The sequence below is a fragment of the Cyanistes caeruleus genome, chromosome 7 (assembly GCF_971803275.1).
Source record: "Cyanistes caeruleus chromosome 7, bCyaCae1.hap1.1, whole genome shotgun sequence".
Lineage (NCBI taxonomy): Eukaryota > Metazoa > Chordata > Aves > Passeriformes > Paridae > Cyanistes > Cyanistes caeruleus.
The window spans coordinates 3,696,892-3,718,697 of NC_141707.1; the positions used below are offsets into that span (position 1 = coordinate 3,696,892).

Sequence of the window (21,806 nt, forward strand, 5' to 3'; positions counted from 1 at the left end):
TGGGTGATTTGGCCCCAAGGCATGAACTCAGCAGCACTGCAGTGAATGCAGCTAATCTGCACTCAAATTTATATAATTATCTCTAAAAGAGATTTAGACCATAACCTGCAGTATCGGGTCCTCTGCTGCAGCTAATCCACTGTTAAAAGGACAGTTCTTCCAATCTCCTAGCTCCTTTTATAATCTCTGTCCCCTCAGCTTGTTGTTGGTAGTCCCACTCCTATAGTTTCTGTTGATTGGTGCTGGTAAAACCTTCTCCTCACACAGTCTGCTGTCATTGGGGTAACTGTGGCTTTTGGCAGCAAAGTTCTTCATTAGTACACACTGTTGCCGTGGTGTTAAGCTACGATTCTTCTAGAGCAGGTTAAAAATACTTTGTACAATGCTGCATGCTGCTGGCAAGAGGATTTGCTTTGAGGCCTTTGAAAGTGATAAACTTAAAAGGGATTAGTAAATTGACAAATAATGCATCAATAGAAACAAATAAATGAGCAAAGGATCATAAAAATAGGGACAATGCCTATCACTACTGATAATCTTGTTTATAGAACCATTAAACATTTAATTGGAAGACATAAAAAAAACAACCAGTACAATTCTATAATGACTGTAATAAATGGAATTGATTTGTACTAACTGAATTGTAACTATTTGGCAAGTTATTTCTAGAAGCAATCAAAAGAATGTGTTACAAGGCAGATGTATCCCTTTACACATGTTATATGTTAAAACTGAGGTACAGGATGTAGTTTGGAAGATAAGTGATGTCCCAAGATGAAAATGGCCTTGAGATGGACAATATTAAAATGACTTTAGGCATTGGGCCTAAAAATCAGTAAATATCAGACTAATTAGTAGACTTACATAACAACGCTTAGTACACACGCACAAACCTGTAAGGTTATCCAAAGGACAACGAGGAAGAGGAGAAGCCTTCACCAAAAGACTACCAAAAGAAGACTGAAGACCCCCTAACAACAAGTGAAGCATGCGCCGTGAAGAAAAGTGACGTCAAATCAGAAAAATTCCAAATAGGGGGAAACTTATGGGAAACATTAATGAATATGTATTAGCATACAGTTTAGAAGTTTAGCTTGAAGTGCTTTGTTTTGTACATGAGGCAGGGTGGGGAACCCCCTCCGTACCCCAGTGGAAACCGGTCTGAATCTGGCTCCTCTTCAAAGGCAGAGTTAATATCTTGCCCCTGCATGTCCACGATCAATTTAAAAGCATTGGATATTTCTTCTCTCTGACTCTCCTCCCCCCTCTCTAAGGGTGTTGGTGCCAGCAACACTCGCTCCGCAGTGGGAGGTAAAGATGGCTGCTGCTGGGATGCAGGTAGATTTCAGGGTTCAGAGCCTGTGGAGATTGCTTGTTAATGATCTTAATTAACAAAAGGCATGGAAAAAGCAGCAAAGGTAGCTGACCTCCTACAGCATTCCACAGCAGGTTTCTAAAAGCAGTCTCAAGGTCTATATCAAACAAATTCCTCTGCATCCAAATGAGAAAGCTTCTTAACCCTTGATTAGTAGGATAATTACTTTTTATCAATTTTTTTATTTATAAGAAACATCCCTCTATTACTTTGCAATTTGATCACTCACCCTAAATTCCCCAGTCCTCACCTGACTCATCAAGGCCAGAGATGAAAGCAAGCACATCTGCTGTTCTCGTTGAGCGAGAGACTGCATAGGCTTCTTTTCAACCTCTTCTTGGTGGTCCTTGGAGTCTTCTTCTCAGACTAAAGCTTAATTCCCGGGATAACGTTCACTGGGGCTTTCTGGATCCTAGAGATCGCCTTCACAGAAGCACCAGATCGTCGAGATGAAAAACAAGGGATGGGACTACCATGCTTTGAGATGATTTATTGCTCAAGTGAGCCAGATAAGGCATCAGTCTCAAGGCGTGAGATTTGGAGAGGAGCAACAAGTCAGCCATAGCTCAAGGTAGTCACAAGTTTCTTCTTCACACTGCAATATATCACATTTTGGTCCAACAGGCAGTTGACATGAAATTTGTTTTTACTTATTAACTTTTCACCTTTGCTTAATTTTGCTGCACTTCAACTGTCTCTTAGCCACTAAGCTGACAGGTCACATACACATCCACACACCTCTATCACAGTTTCTAGATCTCTAACCTACTCTCTAAATCACACTATTGCCATTCAAACTTTATACTATTTTATTTCATATTATTTCTTGCTTACTCAAAACATATTCTTACTTATAATTGTAGATTATTATTCTTACTTCTAAATAATAATTGTAAATAAATAATTGTAGATTTTTATTCTTACTCATAAAATTATAATTTTTCTACTTAATGTTTGTGTACCTTTATCATTACATTAACCCAAGCTCTTTCCAAGGCTGCAGATTGAACCCTTTGGCATCTGTGGAAGTTTCTATTTTTCCATTTCCCACATGCCATGGGTACAGCTTTTCACATTAGCTTTGGCAAGAAGAAGAGCCAAACCCGAGGGAATATTCTGTTATTTCCCTTTGAATTGTTTGGGATTCATGCCCTGTTGATTTTCAGTGCAGTGGGGACGTGAAGCTGTATATTTAAACCAGTATGTGGCCAAGACACTGTGTCTCATGAAACTTCTTTGACAAGAAGCCCAGTTGGCACAAATGCTGCCTTTCCACTTTTCTGTTCATATTATCCAGCCAGGAGATTTAGTGCTGGTTAAGGAGTGGACAAAGCACCACTGGTGGCCAAGTGGCATGGACCTTTCCAAGTGTCACTGACCACAGAAACAGCTGTCAAGGCAGCTGAACACAGGTGGACCCATCACACTTGGGTCAAGGTCTCTGCAGCCCCAGAAATTTGGACGTCTCGGCTGGAGGAGAAGGAGGGAGTCACAGGGAGGCTGTGACTGACACTCTGCAGGAGGGGACCAGAGCAGCAGCCAGGGCGTTGACATCGCCTACTGCTGGGGTCTTCATTTCTTCATGCAGGAACAGGAACGACACAGCACCAATACAATGATCAGATGGTTCATTTATTTTCTAAACTGGGTTACATTTATACTGTATACCAATCTGTACACATAATTATCTCCTCTACAATTGGCTGCATGTACTGTTCACACACTTATATAAGCATATTATTCAATAACTACATTTAGGTCTATCAGACCAGAATTTATTTAATTTTCTCTTTTTCTCATCCCGTTAGTTCTTTATGTTCTTTTACAGACCACGACTTGTTCCTTCTGTGTCTGACAACCTTGTCTTCGTTCTTAACTCTTTCTCTTCATTTTGCAATTTGTTCTAATGCAGCCCAGAGTTCTGTATCTCCCCCTCTTTTCTTAAAAATTTGAGTAACTAAATTGTGCAACATTTGTTGAAGTCATTGTAACAAACAAGGAAGAATCAGCATAAAACTTAGAAATACAACCAGTAACATTATTGCTCCTATGATCACTGTTTGCCACCAACCCCTTAAACCGAACCTAGCAAGCTGTCATGGTTTTAAAGCAGTAACTAAGAAATTACTAGACAACTTACTTATTTCTTACTGTGAGATATGGATTAGAACAAGAGCAAAACAGGCTTAAAACTTAAAAGGAATAAAGAAAGTTTTTAACAAAACTACAAGAATAAGAAAATTAAAATAAACTTCCAGAAATCCCTTTTTTCTTCCACTACCCAACCATTCCCTTGTTCACATGACAACATAGAGAGAAAAGACTTTGGAACTCTGGTGTTTAAACAGTCCCCAGTTCCTTCTAGAGTCTTTTCATCAGTCTCTGTAGAGAAACAGAAGTCTTCTTCTGCTAATCTATGGAGTTTCTCACAAGAAAACTATTTCTGTTATAGCTTTCTGTTTCTCTGATGCCAGCTGCCCGGAAATATGTCATCAGATTTTCTCCTCCCATTTCACATCTCTCCAAGGTGTGTATGGGTCACTGAGCTTAGGGATTTTATTTTTAAGGATAAGTCATTCAAAGGCAGAAGTCTTCTTCATCTGTCTCTGTAAGCCTTCCTGGAAAACAGTTTTCTCTTGGCCTCTCAAAGCTTCAAAATCTTCACTCAACTCAATTCCAGCAACTCACAGTATTACAAGTACTCTCTCTCTTTTGCTCAAAAGTTACACTTTGAATATCTTATTCCTCTCAATACTCTTATCATGAATTAAAGGAGTCTTTTTATACTATTATTGTTCATCTCCATAGCTTTAACAGGAAGATATTTCAGCTGTAAAGCATCTCCGTATTCTCTCTTTCTTATTTAAACTTAACTCTTTTTTTCACTGTTTTTGGTGGTTCTATGATGTCTTCTCTATGTTGATTGTCTCTCTCTTTCTCTGTTTTTCTGAGAAAAGGAGTAATCTGTATGTTTATCCAGGTAGTAAAAGAATTAAAAGCTTTAGGAAAACTGCAAGAGTTCATGGTGTTAAGTTTCAGTCTAGCAGCAAAACCAAGCTCGGCTGACCAGCGCTGCTTCTCTTCCCCCTCCCCCCCTCCACCCCGCAGCCTTGTCGGCCTGGAGAGGGCGGGGAGGAGGCCGAGACAGAGCCTTGTTACCTCCTCAGAAGCCGGAAACCAAAGAGCATAAAAGAATTCTGTCTGTACTTCTTAAGGAGGTGTTTACAAGTTGAATTCACTTTTTAATGGTCAGACCTCCTGTCAATTCTTGGAAATGACTGATAATTGGTCAGGAGGAAAAAACTCCCATCAGCCACCAGCAGCTTCAACTTCCCCTCTTTCTAAGCTGTCTTAAAGGTAAAGCTACCTCATGACAGTAGGAAATTATTAGCTTCCTCTGGACACATTTCTTTTTCCTCTTATGTTTGTTTTATGCATCTTCTAGTTCATCTCTCTTCAGCTTGCAGCATCTCTTCAGTAATTTGAGTCTTACAAGAATTTTTTCAGGCTCTCTCTGCCCTTTAGCAACACCTTCTGTTTCTGGTCCACAAACCTTGTCTTCAACTGCTTTTAAACCATCCCTAACAGCTCGATGGGCTTTTTGGTGTGCATCCTGAATGGCCCGTTTTGAGGATCCCCTATCTAACCTTTGCATGTGATACAAAAGTTCAGACATTGCCTTTTCTTGTTTATGCAACAAATAACAAGTTGCTCAGGCTGAAGTTTAGGGTGAAGTGTTTCATCAGTTTCCACAGGAAGTGACACTTGAGATGGATTAATCTGCTGTTCTGATGGAGCAGGTGGGGCTGACTGAAAAGGTGAAGGATGTGCAGGCATACCAGGCATATCAGGCAATGATGGTACTGAGGGAAAAGACTGAGGCACCGTGGATCTGTTATAAATGAAATTAGAATTTCAGACAACTAGGTCTATTTAATTGATAGCAATTTAATAACCAAAAAAAAAAAAAAGATACAATTTAGTGAATTGAATACAAGAATACAATTTAGTAAAAGAATACAATTTAGTGAAGAACAATTTGATATAAAAGAAATACAATTTAGTAAAAGAGTACCATTTAGTAAATATATTCAGATATCTATATCTATATATCTATATGTGAATATAGCTTGCCAGTGACTGAATATGGTTAAGGCATAAGCAAAACCAGCCGGGGTATGGGGAGGGCTTCTCAACCTGTCTCACGTACAAAACAAAGCACTTCAAACTAAACTTCTATACTGTATGCTTATACATATTCATTAATGTTTCCCGTAAGTTTCCTTCCATTTCCCATTCTTTGACTTTATGTCGCTATTCCTCAGGGCTCATGCCTCACTTGTTGCTAGGGGGTCTTTAGTCTTCTTTTGGTGGGCTTTTGGATGAAGGCTCACACTCATCCTCATTGTCCTCTGGATAACCTTACAGGTTGTGTGTGCGTACTAAGCGTTGTGTTATGTAAGTAAGCATTGTGTTCCACTAATTAGTCTTACATTTTATAATTTTCAGGCCCTATGCCTAAAGTCGTTCCAACTTTATCCATCTCAAGGTTGATTTCATCTTGGGACATTACTTATCTCAAAACTGTACCTTAATTTTAACATGTAACATGTGTAAAGGGGTACATCTGCCTTGGAACACTAATTCCTTTGATTGCTTCTAATAATAACTTTCCAAATAGTTACAATTTAGTTAACATGAATCAATTCCATTTATCACAGATCTATATCAATTTCCCTTCCTCCCCAAAATTCTCTCTCGGATACCGGACACACAGTTTTTGGGGTAATAATATCATTGGTTTTCAAGAAATTATTTTCTTCTTTGTAATTTTTTCTATCTTTTTCAGCTGCTACAAAAGCCTGAGCAGCAGCTGCTGCAACACAAGCCTGGCCTTTCATTGTTTCTACCATTAGCCTTAGAGTACGATGGGTAGATACCAACTTTCCAGCTTCTTTGTCCCTTGTTTGAACAGATTCCCCACGTTCTGCACCAACATTAGTCTATGTAGCTGTATCATAAAGCGGATCAGCATTTACAATGAAAGCTTGTTTTCTACACCAGAGAAGCAATGCAGCCAAATCCCCTTCCTTGATCTTCGTCTCTGTTTTTCCTGTAAGCTGCAACAAGCTTTTAATAGCAGCCTTTTCTATCCCTGATACAGCGACTCCCATGCTGTTGATATCTGATCCTTTCTTTCCGGCTTAGCGCGGATCCATTCCTGCCTCTCTCGGGCAGCCCGGCTTACCTCCGGTAACGCCGGCCGACAGCCCCCCGCCTTCTCCAGCTTCTGCTCCCAACAGCGACGCTTGATTGTGTCTCGGGGTCACCAGTTTCCCGGGGCCTTCATTTCGTCATGTGGGAACAGGAACAGCACAGCACCAATACGATGATCGGATCGTTGGTTTATTTTCTAAGTTGGGTTACATTTATACTGTATGCAAATCTGTACACATAATTATCTCCTCTACAAGTGGCTGCATGTATTGTTCACACGCTTTTATAAGCATATTATTGGATAACTACATTTACATATATCAGAACACAAGTTATTTAATTTTCTCTTTTTCTCATCCTGTCAGCTCTTACTTTATGTTCTTTTACTGACCATGACTTGTTCCTTCCATGTCAGATAACCTTGTCTTTGTTCTTAACTGTTTCTCTTTATTTTCCAATTTGTTCTAACGCAGCCCAGACTCCTACAGCCTACCCACAGACCGTCTGCTGAAATTGTCTGTGTGGGCATCCCTCCTTTAGAATCTCCAGTCACTGCAGGGCTAATACTTGCTGTCATTGTTTTCTTTACGTTAAGTGGTTTCTGTGCCTTCATTCACCACAGGGGGTGTGGAAGACAACAGGAAAATTAGATTAGGAGATTATATTACACCACAAGAATGTTTTTCTTCATAATCTTACCTTTCTATTATCAGTTAATTTTGAGCCAGAATTCAGAGAATATTTTTTGAATCCTAAGAAAAGAAGTAGCAAAAACCTTTAACTTTAGCAATTGTTGGGGCTGCAGAGGACCAGGGAGGTCTGAAGAGTGGCCATGGGTGGCCAGCCCAGTTGAACCTAAATGGTGAGTCAACATCCTGAGCAAAGTCCATTATAGAATGAGATTTTAGGGTGAAGAAAGAAGTCCATGTTGACTTTATTCTTCTGAAAGAGACATTAATTGCCTAAATAGAACAAGAGGTTTATATGTGGGAAAAATATATTTCTGACTGGACTTTATCTTAGAGTTTATCTATTAGGAAAAGAAGGGGAGTGTGTAAAAATGATTAAATTACTCAAACTGCTGCTTGCAAATAGATGCCAATAAAACAGTAGTGAAACAAATAACAAAAAGAATAAGTTACCTCATGTACCAGCCCAAAAATGGAAAGAATTGGAATGGGATGTATTTTCATGGTTACCTAGTGAACTATGGGTTAAACAAATGCTTCTTCCCCTCTTGTGTGCTGTAGCAAGTCTCATCTTTTTACCACGCATGATCCCTGGCTTTGTGCAACTTACTCAACATGTGCTCAAAGGGATGCAGGGAGGAGCCATGACTACAGATCCAGAAATGGCTACAAAAGGAGAAAAAGTTATGTCACTGCAAATAATTGCAAAACCAAAAATGATCCAGGAACAGAAAATTAAGTCAATGATAACTAAAGTTTGTAAAGACAATTATTTAGAAAATGAAAGAGGAGGGATTGAAAGGAATAAGAGAGATCTATCTTTACAATCAACCTGTGGGTCTGCTGGTAAATAAAACTAGATACTGAGAGGTAAAGAAACAATGGGAAAGATTCCACTGATTGATGAAAGGAGTGAGAGGGATTGGTCTTTACAAACAAACTGCAGGTCTGCTCATAAATAAAGTTAGATGCTGAGAGATAAGAGAAACAATGGCAAGAATTATAAATTCTCTAGGAATTCCAGTGATTGACACAAGGAAAAGAAAAGGGGAGGGTATACATTAGAAGGGAGTCTTCAGTATTAGGCATTTCAGGAAGCCTGTACCTCTCAAGTACCTCAGCCAATGGGGAAAGAGAAAGGGAAATCAGGATAAAGAGGAGGCTGTGTCCTCCAAAAATTTGAGAGACCCCAGGAGAAATACCCCATGGCCTCTCCTTTCATTCCAATAAAGTTATAGGACTCCTCTGTCTCCTTTTTAGACAAAAAACCTGCTGGTGTTTGGACTAATTTTCCTGACACTAGCAAGCAGAAAATATTGTAAAACCTTCCAAAAGGTGCAGGGTATTGGGCTGGGGGGGCAGAAAGAACACACACTCATCCCTCTCCCCATTCCAGACACATTAACATTAGAAAAGCTAACCCTGTAATGAATTGTGGGGGACAGTGAACCAGCCAGCGATACTGCCGTCCTTCTGTAGAGGGGAGAGAACCTTTAGGAGCCACCTGCCCCCAGCAGGTTTCCTGTTTCATGTTAATTTTATGTTTGCCATTGGTTATCTCCTTGGAACCACCCTGACCTACAGAGCATAAAAGGTCACTCTCTCTGTAAGCCTCCTGGCATTCCTTTGCAGATTTCTTGGGGCAAAGAGCTGGATTTAAAGCCCTCGAGAGATCAGATAAGAAGCCCCATCTGCTCACTCCTGCATCGCTTTGACAAGCTGAATTCATTCACAACAGCCTTGCCAAAGGCTAAGAGCAGAAATCACTATTGAAGCTGTGAGGTCTGGGGTCTCTGCATCCCACCACCACCCAGCGAAGCAATAATGAATAACCCTGCATTTACTGCAAACTCCGAACCTGGAGATGTCTTGTTCACTGATACCTCAGCCAAACACATTGATGGTAAAAGTATAGAGCTGCTACTCCTAAAACAGGAATGGAATTGGTAGAAGGAATCAAAAGGTACATAGGTAAGAGAGTTAGAAGACTCTTATTGGCAATAAAAGAGAAAGCAAGGATGGTGTACGGTAATTCTTATGCAATCTGGGCTGGTGCCACACAGTGATTTTGTCAGTGGAAATGTTCATTGGCAAGTGAATGGAAAAGAGGTTTGGCAAAGGCAGGATTTGAATGGTTGATTTTACAGACTCAATCCTAACAAATCTATATAGGATGGGTTAAAAGCCATGTGAATGACAGATTTTACAGATATAATAGAATGATAAAGTGGATCAGCTGATAAAAGTCAGAAAGATAAAAACTGATCCACAACAGTGATACCAATTTGATAAATGGTTACGCTGTAAATTAGGGCATACTGGAAACTCTGTTTTTTGCCACACAGGGCAGAGACAGACGATTGATCTATGTGGAAACAGTATTCTTACAGAGTCCCCAGTGCCAGCTGAGGCTTAAACAAAACCCCAAACCTGGCACAACCCCCACATATCAAAAGTAACAAAACACTCTGGTCAACTGGCCAGACAATTTCTACTGGACTTCTAAATACATCTGTTCCTAGTACACGCTAACAGGTGGAGATGATATCTGAACTGACAGTTGCCACTAAAAGCAGACATGCTGATGGAAAAGCTACTGTTTCAGAACTGCTGACTGGTTTTCCAGTCTCCCTGTCCCAAACTCTGTGCAGAGTGACACTCCTGTCTCGGTACAAGTTTGGTTTCCCCCAAAACTTGAGAAGTTGTTTCTCAAGGAAGCCTCGCAAGCCCCTCCTACACTGCCCCCGTCTGGCAGCAGTGAGCATAGCGCTGTGTTTGCGACGGGAGGCCAGAGATGGAACCGCTGCCGTTAACTCGCTGTGCCAAAAACATATCCATTATTGCTGAAATTCTGTTGTCTTGGTTTCTCTAATAACCTTGAATGCTTAAGTATACCCTCACTAGAAAAAAGACTAGAAGAAAGACTTGGAGGTGAGACAAAGAACCACTCAAGCAGCAGCGAGAAGGACTGTTCACAACCTGCACGGCTGTGAATGCTACTACTGCTGCTGGACCCCTAGCAGCGAATCAAACCACAGGGATGGACACAGAGAAACCGTGCGGGACTAATAACTAATAACTAGTGATTCTGCTGTAACCAAAAATGACCATGATGGCACTCTTTATATTTTTAGGCTTACAGGCCAATGTTTGCAGTAATGCAGCATGGCTAATCAGCCATCCCAGCAAAACTAACCATGTTGTTTTTCCTAAACTCACATACAACAATTGTACCTGACCCTTGAAAGGGCATTTCATGAAAGCATTCAAATGGTGAGAACCTCATACCAAACATATTCTCCAAAAGTCTTTCCCCAGCTGAAGTGATGCTCCTTTGGGAAGGAGAGACAACTCAAATTTCCAGAAATGAACAAAGCCTGAAGATACAATCAATACCTCGAAAGAAGAATTTATCAATCTTTCAGAAGTAATTTTAAAAAATCAATAAACTTTGGATTTACTTTTGGCTTCCACAGCTACCAGCACCAGTTGCTGCGTATGTGTAGATCAGACTCTGCGAATACAGACTGATGTAAAAGAAATTGGAAGGAACACTAGAATCTTTCAGGAAATACAAAAGAACCAATGAGAAAATATATTTAATGGAGTAACCTCATAAGTTCCAAATTTAAATGTGGCCATTAAGAAAACTCATCGGCGTAATAACCATAGTTCTAACATTAGTGTTCCGTACATTTTTTTCTATTACAAATTTGTAAAATTGGATTGAACAAGATGTGTAAATCTGACAATAACCATTTTCTCTCACAAGCTATCAGAAGAATGAATAACTATTCTATGTAAACTTGTTTACATTAAATTTTAATTAATACAAGTGAAATACCAAATAATTTGATCGTTTTAATTGCTTTGTTTAACATTTGTATATGTTTTGTAGTTTTCTGCAAGTATTGCTTTAGAATACTTGCGTCTTCCCCCTGATTGTCACCGTGGGTAGAAAAAACTTCTCCTTTAATGTAACTTGAATTTCCATATGACCATGGAATCAGTTTTGCTTACCTCTTCAAAAGAAGACATAAAATTCCCAACTGAAGTAATATCCTAATCAGGTAGAAACAACTGAGTTTCATTACGTCTTTGATTCCACTGAGACAACCAGACTATTCTATAACACACATATAGATGTGCTTAAATGATTGTAAGGCTGTCTAACACTTGATATCTTAAACAAGAAGAACGCTAGACTAAGAAGTGTGAATGGAAGTGAAAAGATCATCTGATCATCTGTTAAAGTTCTTCAGTCCTTACAACAGAGAAACTACATCCACAAACTCGTCTTTGTTCCTGATTGCATCTCATCCTTCTATGATTTTAGAACTCAAGGTGTGGGGAACGTCCTGACTTACATGGACTGGTAACAAAACAAGTTAAGTCACTTACTGGATTGTCTCCAACTACCATGAACACTCTGAATTTATGCTGTATTTTGTAATCTCTTGGTTTATTACTAATCTTTTTATATATATATATAAATATAAACATATGAATAACTAAATATCAAAATATGTATATGCTACATAATCTAATATATAAAAGACATAAACTGAAGACACAGCAAGTGCTTCTTAGCAATACCAATAAAGTGTTTACCATCTTTTAATGAAATAGTGAAGCTGAGGAGATCAATGTGTATCCAACTACTCGATGATGTTGTATGCGTAGATGAAGGTGGATGCCTTTATAACACAGAGACAAGAGGTACCTGTGCTGCCACACCATGAGGTAAAGCCAAGGCCTTCAGTCCAGGGGTGGAATCTGGCAGGACTTCCCCCTTACCACAGAAGAGCTTATCAGTTCTATCAGCAGGTGCAGTAATTCCCCACATTCTGCCCCTCACGTGAACAGGTGAGTTAACCCAGGCCGGATGGAATCCACTAAAAGAGTTATTGCTGACACCAGAGAGATGGGATACAATAAACATCTCTGCTGGTAAGGAACAACTTGCCTTGAGAACAAGACATGGGAAGATAAGCTGGAATTTCTGACTGACAGACACTTCACTTTACAAACTATAGAAGCTACACAAACTTTCACAGAGGCAGAATCTTCTACACACACTGCAAACGTGTAGGATGTCTTGAAGTTCGGATGCATCTACGTAGATACTTTAAAGGAAATTGTGGGACAGAACTTTATGTGTACTCCATCATCAATTAGATGGAAGTCACATTAATTCCTGATCTATACTTTTTCCTCACTAACTGTAATGTAGGTACCTTTTATTATCCACTCTATTTTTTATCTAGCAGTGGCTCATTTTGTTTTGTCCTATTGTCCTGGGTTGATTATGATGTTAAATTGTATCCCCATTTGTCCACCTAACCCAGACACAAGTTTTGTATTCTTAAAATTTCATCTAAGAGTGAAAGTGAATGGAAAAGAAGCACCGAGTCTGTTATCAGAAACTGTACGTGCTCCCCCCACATCCTGAGAAGAAGTTTTGATTACAACACAGACAAACAGCAAGACACAGATCACCTTGACTTTTCCAACTAGCCAGAGCAGTGAGGTCTTCCTGGACTGTTTTCTTTCCCTTTTCCTTGAACCTGCTCTGAACTGGGGAGTCAGGGGAGCACCGGGAGCTTGCACCCATAGGCTACCGAGAGCCCAGACTGGGCAGCGGCATTTTCCAGCGCCAGAGAGATTGAAAACAGAGCGAACACCCACAAGAAAGAAACCCTCTGATTTTTGTCATCTCTTCAGAGTGGCAAGAGTTTTGTAATCTGATATTGTTCATTCTTGTGCTGGGTAGTGCTGTGCCTGTTAAATACACAGGTTTTTTTCCAGTTCTCTCAAAAAAATCTCTTCCCAAACTGGTTGGGAGGTGAGAGAAAGAAGCCATGTGAGTTTGCTTCCCTGGGGTGGAGCCCATTGGAGGTTTTCTCCCAAAATTTGCCCTAAACCAAAAGAAATACATTCATTGGCGCATTGGCGCCCAATGTGGGGCATGAGAGAGTGAAAAATCCCTGTACTAATTGTACTGAAGTGACAATTACTTTGTATTGAGACAAGATAAAACAATCCCTAGCCATCCAACCATGCTGTTTCAATTAATAACGTCTTTTAAAGTGCAAACCTTCATGTGTTTCTAGTCACTAGGCTTTTTTGAAGTTTTAATACCTTTATTATCCCTTAGTTTATTTTCTTATCCAAAACTAGCCCCAGTATTACCTCTAACACATAGCTTTTACAATAGAGGAACACAAATTAAAATAGCTGAGCCTAGTGATTATAATTTCTAAAAAGTTGATTCAAGTGCTAAAATCTGTTCCAAGTATAAAAGATTCAGAAGTATGGTTATGCACCCAGTTTGTTAGAAGAAGAGCAAGAAATGAAGCTTTTCAACCTTTCCTTTCCTTTCTTTCTTCTCCTCTGAATCTCTTACATCACTATTAGAGAGTGTTCAGTTTCCCCTGAATGTTAAAGAGACCATCTTTCTAGCATTTAATCTGACAAGTTTCCTCTATACAGTCTTCAACCTCTCTAGAATGAGAGCTGAAATTTTTGGAAGGACTGATAAAACCCCTGAACCAAGCGTGAGAAATCCTGAGTGGTGTGAAAAATAAGAAGATATAAGCCAAATACTGAAGCAATTTTCTAACCCTATAGTTTAAGACTTTCCACATGAACAAATTCAGAATCCAGCTGAAGTAGAAAAATACCTAAAAGAAAAGTGTCATGATGATTCCAAAGAAAAAAAAAATCATTACAGTAAACTAAGCCCTAGCATATGCTTATCGTACATTGCTAAATACTGTAAAGCGGCAAACAAGACAAAAAGAACAAAGAAATAAATCAAGTTATCCCAGTTACTCAAGCTGCAGCCAACCTCCCAGTTACAAAGCTGATAGCTAAACCAAACAACAAACCTCAACCAACAGCTGTTACTACTAACACAAAAAGTAGAAAGTGCACAGACAAAACCGATCAACCAATAGATGATGATGATGATAATGCAAGAAAAAGACCCTCAGCACCCCCTGACATAAAATCAAGAGTCAAAACAACTAGCACAAAATCAAAAGCTAATATTGAGTCCTTTTCTCTGAAAAACCTTCGTGCCCTAAGGAAGGACTACACTTGACGACCTGATGAATCTATAATTAGTTGGTTAGTCCGTCTGTAGCAGGTGAGGCTACAGTTCTGGATGGTACTGAAGTGAAGCATCTGAGATCCCTGTCACACGATCCAGTTATCGACCAGAGAATGATGAGGGGAGCTAACCCTCACAGTCTCTGGGCACAGGTCCTGGAAAGTGTAGCCCAAAGATATCTGTGTGTAGATGATCTCTACATGCAGCAAACACAGTAAAAAAACATCGAACAAGAAATCCAACACCTGAAAGAAATGGCAGTAGCAGAAATTATCTTTTCAAATGACATACCAACTAAAAATCCAGACTTAGTGCCATGTACATCCATGGTGTAGTGAAAATTAGTACGACTTAAGCCACAAAAATATGCATCTGCTTTAACAATGATAAAGCGAGATGAAAAGAAGAAGAGCGTGCTAGATATAGCAAAAAAACTCCGAGCATACGCAGATGCCGTGCATAGCCCCACACATACAAAAATCACAACTATAGAAACACGTCTGCAGAAATGAAAAGATAAGGTAGAAGAGAATCACAAAAAACTTAGAGATGAAATTAAAGAAGACCTTCTCCAAATTTCAGCAGTACAGATCAAAAGTCCTGGTACTCAACACAAACGTTCCCCAAATCGAGAGAGAAAGTATACCCCACGAACTGAACTGTAGTTCTTCCTGCGTAATTGCAGAAAAAACATAGAGATAAAATGAGAAATCTACTGCAGCTCTGACACAACAAGTGTGTGAATTAAAGGAAAAGTCACAAAAGAAGTTCCACAAAAAAAAAACAGCTCAGTTACCCGTAACCAAACTGCAAAGTATAATGATAATAACATGTCCAATCCCTTTAAAAGAACCTCCAAAACATATACCCAAAGAAAGAAAGATAACCAAGCCTAGAGGAGCCCTGCCTGCCTCTAGCCAAGTAGAAGCTAAGAAAAATTGTGGTTTTTAGACTGTGTAGATTCGTTGGCCTGGCACATCAGAACCACAAAAATACAAAGTTTTAGTTAATACTAGTGCACAGTGCACATTGATCCCATCAAAACCTGTGGGGGCAAAATCTGTTTCTATTGCTGGTGTGACACAGAGATCGCAAGATTTTACCTTCGTAGAAACAGATGTGAACCTAACTAGAAGTGAGTGGAAGAAACACCCTATTGTGACAGGCCCGGAGGCCCCATGCATTTTAAGAATAAACTACCTCCAAAATGAGTATTTCAAAAATCCAAAAAGACTCAAGTGAGCATCTGAAATAACAACTGCAGAAACAGAAAGTGTCCAACAACTGAACACCTTACCTAATCCATCTACAGTAAGACTTCTAAAAGTGAAAAAACAACAAGTACCAATTACCACCTCGACAGTACACTGCTGACAATATAAAACAACTTGAAATGCTGTAATCCCCATCCATAAAATGATCTGAAAACTAAAAAGCCAAAGAATAGTCAGCAAAACCCACTCACCCTTCAACAGTCCCATTTGACCTGTACATAAATCTAAAAAAAATAAAAATTGACTGTAAAGTATCTTACATTAAATAAAGTGACTCCATAGCTGAGAACTGTTGTGCCAGACATGCTGGAGCTCCAATATGAGCTAAAGTCCAAAGCAGCAAAGTAGTACACTACTATTGATATTGCCAATGCATTTTTCTCCATTCCCCTGGCAGCAATATGCAAGCCTCCATTTGGCTTCACATAGAGAAGAGTGCAGTACAACTAAAACTGACTGCCCCAAAAGTAGAAACACAAGCCCACCATTTACCATGAACTGATCCAAGCTGCCCTAGAAAAAAATAAAGCTCCAGAACATCTACAGTACATAGGTGACATCATTGTGTGAGAAAACACAGCAGCAAAAGTGTTTAAAAAAGGAGAAAAAATAATCCAAATCCTCCTAGAAGCTGATTTTACCATCAAAAAACAACAAAGTTAAAAGACCAACTCGTGAAATTCACTTCTTGAGAATAAAATAACAAAATAAACAGCATCAAATTCCTACTAATGTCATCAACAAATCCACAACCATGTCTCCACCAACTAATAAAAAAGAAACACAAGCTTTCTTAAGTGCCATAAAGTTTTAGAAAATACATGTTTCTGAATACAGTCAAATTGTGAACCCTCTTTACCTAATCACCCAGAAAAAAAATAATTTCCGCAAGAGCCCTGAGCAACAACAAACCTTTGTTCAAATCAAACAAGAAATCGCTCATGCAGTAACCCATAGCCCAATCAAAACAAGACCAAATGTAAAAAATGTACTCTACTCTACAACCAAGAACCACAGTCTGTCCTGAAGCCTTTTACAAAAACTGTCTAGTAAAACTCAAAACCGACCATTAAGATTTTAAAGTCAAAGCTACAAAAGATCTGAAGCCAATTACACCCCAACAAAATATAAAATCTTAGCAACCTAGAAAAAAGTCCAAGCTGCCTCAAAAGTAATTAGCACTAAAGCACAATTCCTCCTAACACCCCAACTACCAATACTAAAATAAATGTTCAAAAAAAGTTTCCTCCACCCATCATACAAGCAATACCACATGAAGCAAGTAGATTGCTCTTATCACACAACATGCCCATATTAATAAACTGAATCACCCTGAAATTTTAAAAATAATTACAAACTAGCCTAAAAGTGAAAATTTTAGTCCCACAGATAAAGAACAAAAAAAATAACAAAAGCTGAAAAAACTCCACCATATAACCAGCTACCAACAAAAAAAACATGCTATGCTCTTTTCACTGATAATTCCTATCACATCATAAAAATAAACCAAAAGTAAAAAGCAACTGTATAAAACCCCACATGAAAAATCACAAAAAACACTAAAACAAAAAGGAAATCAAGTCAACTTGCAAAACTCAAAGCTGGTCAACTAGCTTTAAGTATTGCTGAAAGAAAAAAGTAACCAAAGCTCTACCTCTACCCAAATTCATAAATAGTAGCCAATGCTCTGTGAAGATAGTTAAAAAAGTAAAAAAAAGCTAATTAGCAGCGTAAAAGAAAACCAATTTGAGCTGCTAAAAAGTAAAAAAATATTACTACCAAAATAAAAAAACTACCAATAAATATCTGCCACATAAATGCCCATATCCCCAAAAATAAAACTAACAAAAACCACCAAAATAATAAGCAAGTAAATCAAGCTGCAAAAATACAAGTGTCAAAAATAAATTTAAATTAAAGACATAAAAAAAGTTATTCCTAGCCCAAAAAGCTCATAATACTTCAAATCATCAAAGTAAAAATGCCACCTATAAGTGAGCACAAGACCAAAATGTAAATTTAACCATAAACAACATTTCTCAAGTTCTTCATGACTGTAAGATGTGTGCTACAATCAAACAAGCCAAGCAATTAAAACCCCTCTAGTACAATAAGCAATAATCCAAATACAAGTATGAAAAAACCTAACAAATTGACTACATCACACTACCCCAAACCCGCCAAGGCAAGCGCTACATGCTCACAATAGTAAAAACCACCACAAAAGAGTTAAAAACCTACCCTGTGCCTCATACTACAACCCATAACAAGACCAAATTATACATAGTAAATAATACAGAAAAATAAAACAACACGATGTATACCTCAAAAAGACCTAATCATTAAGTAAAAAACTACTACCATTATCTGTACATTAAACCATGCAAACATGAAATAAAAAGAAATGTGTAAGTGTTAAAAGTATGAGCAAATTAAAAATAGTGTTTTAAGTGAGTAAAATAAGAAAGTGAAAAATCCTACAGCTCTCCAGCGTAAAGCCTAAATTCAATAACTTAGTGTAAGACGTAACAAGAACATGATAAATCTATTACTTGCATTTTTTGAGTAAAACAGAAGAAAAGTTTTTATCTATGTATATGTGTGCAGTTAAAATATTAGTTTTAACAGTAAGTTGACGATATAGAGATAAAAAGTAGAATGTCCTAAGTTAATTATCATGTTAAATTGCATCCCCATTCGTCCATCTAACCCAGACACAAGTTTTGTAATCTTAAAATTTCATCTAAAAGTAAAAGTAAGTATAAAAACCACCGAGTCTGTTATCAGAAACTGTACTTACTCCCCCGCATCCTGAAAAGAAGTTTTAACTACAACACAAACAAACAACAAGAAACAGATCGCCTTGACTTTTCCAACTAGCCAGAACAGTAAACTCTTCCTGAACGGTTTTCTTTCCCTTTTCCTTAAACAGATCAAACCTGCTCTGAACTGAAAACTCGGAAGAGCACCAAGAGCTTGCACCTGTAAACCACCGAGAGCCCAACCTGAGCAACAACATTTTCCAACGCCAAAGAAATTAAAAACAGAGTAAACACCCACAAAAAAACCACAAACCTCTAAATTTTATCATCTCTTTAAAACAATAAAGTTTTATAATCTAATATTGTTCATTCTTGTACTGAATAGTACTGTGCCTATTAAATAAACAATTTCTTGCCACTTCTCTCAAAAAAATCTCTTCCTGAACCAGTTAAAAAGTGAGAAAAAGAAGCCACGTGAATTTACTTCCCGGGGGGGGGGCCCATTAGAAGTTTTCTCCCAAATTTACCTACCAAACCAAAACAAATACACCTATGTACTAAGTAGTCTATTTAAAGTCTTATGTCTGTTAATCCTTTGTCAATTCTATAAAGAACTAATTTTGTAATAAACCTAATCAGCCATTCTTAAGAACTTGTGCATGAGAGACATTTGGGGTGCAGGCTGCCTCAAAATGAGCTGCTGCCACAAAGCTGAGACAAAAGCAGAACTTGTCTAAACTTGTCTCCGTTTGTAACAGCAGAGCCCAAACACAGGCGGAGGAAGAAGGAGCAGGAGCTCCCAAGAGAGACTGGAAGGATGCCCTCCCTCTGGTCTCACTTGCTTGGCTTTCTGACAGGCTCTGAGGCAGGGGCTGCGATTCCTCAGTTGTGGGGCCCAGAACCAAACCCGGGATCGCGGCACTGCCTGACAGCGCTCCGGACCCCGGCACGGCTGTGTGTCCCAGTCTCGGCCACTGTGCTGCTGCTTCATTTGCTCTTAGGCACACCCACAGCTGCCTGTTAAGCCCAGATGCTTTCTGGTTCTGCCCTCTTCCTGATTCTGAGCAGGGATGGAGCATTGCTGTGCTTTCAGGAAGCTATTCTTGAAAGCCTCAGGCATTCTAAGCTCCTTTGCCCTCTGTGGATGCTTGCCACAGAATCCCTCGCAGCCAGCTTCAGGGCATACTCAGCTTGGCTCTTCCAAAATCCAGGGCTCAGGGTGCTCAGCAAGACCTTTAACTCCACAATGCTGTGGAACTGGACCTTCAGCACAGGGACCTTTCCAGCCTGATCTGCGCTCGTTCCTCTGCGCCTCTGCACAAAACACAACGCAGGAGACAAAGGCGGGAGGGGCCTGTGTGTCACAGGGCTCAGGATTTGTGACCCTTCAGCTCCACAGACAGGCAGGTTAAGTGAAAAACTGTTTCTCGATGGAAGGCAAAGGAAAGCGATGAGCTGAGAGGCAAAAAAGGGGGTGGCACAGTCTGAGGGCTGCAGGGAGGGAGCTGTCAAAAGGGAGGGGAAAAAGAGGGTATGGGCAGTGTCTGAGGGCTGCAAGGAGGGAACTATCTACAGGCAGGGAGAGGGCTGAAGCCACACGAGCTTCCCACAGGCTCATCTGTGCCAGTCATTAGCTGTGCCTGGAGCTCCAGCTGGTCTCTTCTGGTATCAAGGTATTCTCATCTTCCATGGTACCTGGAGGCCTTCAATGAACAGTGGTTCTTCTGAGCCGGCAGATGAGCGTACTTCTGCAGCTCTTTCACTGAATATCAGCTGAACTACTGTTTGTTTGGGAAGGGCTGTCATTCCTCCTTAGGGCTCGAAAGGCTGGAAGAGAGGGGAACACAGCCACAGTCAGAGCCCGGATCTGTGGGGAATCCTAGGAGAAAGTCCTGCCAGGGCCATCCCAGCTGGCTCTTGCCAGGGTCACAAGAGGGAAGGGGCCAACAGGATCAGCCACAAGGTCCCAGTCAAAAATCCGCACCCCCCCAAACCACAGCCCCGCGTCCCTGAAATCTCCGTGGGCTCTGCCCACACCACCCCTTGTCCACACAGGTAGCGAAGCCCTCCATTGCAGGGGCAGAGATTGCAGCTCCCCGCGCCAGGCCCCGCGGACAGCCCTCACTCACCCTTACTGAAGGCCTGAAGATCTTTCTTCTGCCGCCTCATGGGCACCTCGACCATCTCTGAGAACGCAGAGCCTGTCAGGGCCCCGGCAGCACAGCTCCCTGCCAGCGGCGCTGCCAGCCCTGGGGCCACACGCCCTCCCGCCCCGGCAGGGCTCAGCCCCAGCCCTTGCCGCATCCTGACTCAGCCCAAGGGCACGGCTGCCAGAGGCCGGCAGCAGCAGCCCCGAGGGCAGCCGGGGCTCCAGGGCGCCGGGCCCGGGTGCCGCTGCCGGGACAGCAGCAGCCGGGGCCGGGGCCGAGCTGCGGCGGGGCGGGGAGGGAGCCCGGGCTCGTGGCTCACCCATGAACCTGATGGTCGCTGCTCGCAGGGGCTCCTGTGGGTTCTGCAGGTACGGCAGGGCCTGGTGCAGGTACTCGGCCGCTCGGCTCTCGTCCTGTGCCAGCTGCAGAGAGCGGCAGGAGGGAAGGGTTGGTGCAGGCTCTGCCCCTCGGCCGGGCGCTGCCTGCGGCCAGCCCGGGCCTCCCATGCCCGCCCAGCCCTGAGGCACCGGGCAGCAGCCACTGGCGCCGGGCTCTGGAGGGGGCAGAGGGCCGGCTGCTGCCCGGGGAGCCGCGGTGCCGGCCCGCCCCGCAGCCCCAGTGACTCGGGGCTCCATCGGCAGCCGGCTCGGGGCCACAGGAGCCTGGAGAAGAAGCCGTGCGGCCCAGGGAAGGGAGCGGTGTGTGGGGCGCAGGCTGGAGCCCCTGGGTGCAGCACTGGGCAGGGGCCACAGCTGCCAGCTCCACACACTGAGCACCGGGTCCAGGGGACTTCTCTAGGTTGAGGCTGGGACTTCCAGGCTCTCCTTAGTAGGCATTCTTTGAACCTTCATGCGTGATACACCTGCAGGATCTGTGTCGTGGTTTTAAACTAATAACTAAGAAAATTACTTACTTCTTGCTGTGAGATATGGATTAGAACAAGAGCAAAACAGGCATACAACTTAAACGGGAAAAAAACAAAGAAAGTTTATTGACAAACTACAATAATAAGAACACCAGAATAAACTTCCAGAAAAACCTTTCCATCCCCTATCTACCCACTATTTCCTTATTTACATGACAACAGAGACAAAAACTCTGGAACTTTGATGGTTAAAACAGTCCCAATTCTTGCTACAGTCTTTTTACCAGTCTTTATAGAGAAACAGAAGTTTCTTCCTGTTAATTTATGGAGTTTCTCACAAGAAAACTATTTTTGTTATAG

At 41.0% G+C, this 21,806-nt stretch overlaps 1 long non-coding RNA gene across 1 annotated transcript; it reads right to left on the minus strand.

Moving 5' to 3' along the window:
• Positions 1-2,986: 2,986 nt before the first annotated feature.
• LOC147652089 (uncharacterized) lies at positions 2,987-11,702 on the minus strand. The gene is made up of 2 exons (XR_015289621.1): positions 6,624-11,702; positions 2,987-5,267 (listed from the first exon to the last, which is right to left on the minus strand). It is a non-coding gene; the product is annotated as an uncharacterized LOC147652089 (long non-coding RNA).
• Positions 11,703-21,806: the final 10,104 nt, after the last annotated feature.